The following is a 2,472-nucleotide window of genomic DNA, read 5'->3' as shown; positions in this document are numbered from 1 at the left end:
TCTAGAATCTTTGAGCCAGGACAGAAGGTTCTGCTGTTCAACTCTAGACTCAGGCTATTCTCCGGGAAATTGAAATCCCGGTGGAGGGGACCATACGTGATAACAAGTGTATCACCATATGGTTATGTGGAGCTTCAAGATATTGATTCTGATAAGAGGTTCATTGTCAATGGACAGAGAATCAAGCACTATCTTGAAGGCAACATTGAGCAAGAGTGCTCAAGGCTGAAGCTAGACTAAAAGCTCAGCAAGGTCCAGCTAAAGACAATAAAGAAGCGCTTGCTGGGAGGCAACCCAGCCATGGGGCATCAATCTTCTAAGCATTTTGCCCTATTTTTATTTTTATTTTTATTTGTTTATATAAAGTTCACTGACACTAAGGTAAAGAATCAATTGCATAAATTCACAGGGTTACAGAAGGAATCTGCATTCAAAACAGAGAAAAAGAGCTCACTGGCAAGAAAACGCCAGTGAAGGTCCATTTTGGGCGTTCAGCGCCCAAAAGGGGCATCCAGTGGGCGCTGAACGCCAGAAAAGATAGCTATCTGGCGTTCAACGCCAGAAAAAGGCAACAACTGGGCGTTGAACGCCCAAAACAGGCAGTGTTTGGGCGTTCAAACGCCAGGATGGCGGGGAGGAGGTAAATTCATTTTTTCTTCATATTTTTCATTTTAATCTTAATTTTCATGCTTCAATTCATGATTTCTTGCATAAACATGTTAAGAACCCTAATTTCTAAAATCCCTAATTTCTAAAAACCCTACCTTAAAAATATCAAATATATCTTAATCCATAAGCACAAACCCTCTTTTGCAAATTTAATCCAACTCTTTTTCAAATTTTCAAAACAAATCTATTTTTTTCAACTAATATCTTTTTCAAATCTCCCCATTATCTTTTTCAAAATATAGATTTATCTTTTTTCAAAAATTTTTCATATCTTTTCAATTTTAAACTATATCCTCTCTTATCATATCTTCTATCTTATCTTTTCCAAATCAATCTTTTTATCATATCTTTTCAAAATTTTCGAACCCACCCCCCTCCCTTTATATATGGGTTCGGCCTCCACCCTCCTCCATCAACAATTGCACCTAGCTCTCCTTCTATCCCTCTCCTTTATTTTCTTTTGCTTGAGGACAAGCAAACCTCTAAGTTTGGTGTGTTTATCCGTGATCACTAAGAGCATGGCTCCTAAGGGAAAACAACCCACTTCAAGAGGCAAGAAAGAGAGCGTTCCAAAACCACTTTAGAATCAAGGGAAGTTCTTATCTAAAGAACATGCAGACCATTATTACTAAATAATGGGTCTAAGATCAGTGATCCCAGAAGTTAGATTCGATCTGAAAGAAGATGAATACCCGGAGATCCAGGAGCAAATTCGAATCAGGAACTGGGAAGTCCTAGCTAATCCTGAAACGAAAGTGGGGAGGAACATGGTCCAGGAGTTCTATGCTAATATGTGGCAAACAGACAAGCAGAAACTATCTGGGACTGCTTTCTATGACTATCGGACCGTGGTCAGAGAAAAGATTGTTCATACCCACCCTGACAGGATCAGGGAGATCTTAAAGCTACCTCAGCTGAAAGATGATCCAGACTCCTTCAACAGAAGAATGATGAGAACAGACAAGGGTCTGGACAAGATTCTAGAGGATATCTGTATCCCTGGAGACGCTGGAGTAAGGATGGGAATAACTGAGTATATCTCAGTTGAGAAACCAATCACCAAAGCATCAATGGAAAAACAACAAGTACAGGACGATCCTATCAAGAAGAAAACACAAGAATTTCTCCCAGAAATCCCTCAACCTGAATATTAGGAGTATCTTGAGACGTCTGTTACCAAGATACGGGAGGCTATGGAACAAATAATAAAAGAACAGAAGGAACACAGTCAAATTCTTACCTATTTGTTTAAAGAACAAGAGGAGCAAGGGCGTGACTTAAGGGAATTGAAGCGCCAGAAGTTATCTCTTGAAGGACCAAGTACCCCACAGATCAGAGGAACATCCACTTCCCAGAATAAAGGTTGTTAAATTCCAATTTCTGCTTTAACTCTGTGATAGTGGCATTATAGAAGTTCACCTTAGGAGTCATATAGTAGTAATTAGTATCTATTTTGATTTTATCTCCAATTAAGCCATAGTTTATTTTTCTCATCATCAGCAAACATGAATAAAATAGTAGATCTTTTGAATAAGAGGCAATAAAATTTCGAGTTTTTAATAAGAGAAATTCTAATTAGCTACATGTGGTGGCAATACTTTCTGTCTTCTGAATGAATGCTTGAACAGTGCATATGTCTTTTGAATTTGTTGTTTAAGACTGTTAAATATGTTGGCTCTTGAAAGAATGATGAACATGAGACCTGTTATTGATAATCTAAAAAATCATAAAAATGATTCTTGAAGCAAGAAAAAGCAGCAAAAAAAAAAGCCAACAACCCTTAAAACCAAAAGGCAAGGGCAA

This window comes from Arachis ipaensis, chromosome B02 (assembly GCF_000816755.2).
Source record: "Arachis ipaensis cultivar K30076 chromosome B02, Araip1.1, whole genome shotgun sequence".
In the NCBI taxonomy this organism is placed as follows: Eukaryota; Viridiplantae; Streptophyta; class Magnoliopsida; order Fabales; family Fabaceae; genus Arachis; species Arachis ipaensis.
The sequence above is the reverse complement of the archived record's forward strand: the minus strand, read 5'-3'. Positions refer to the sequence as shown.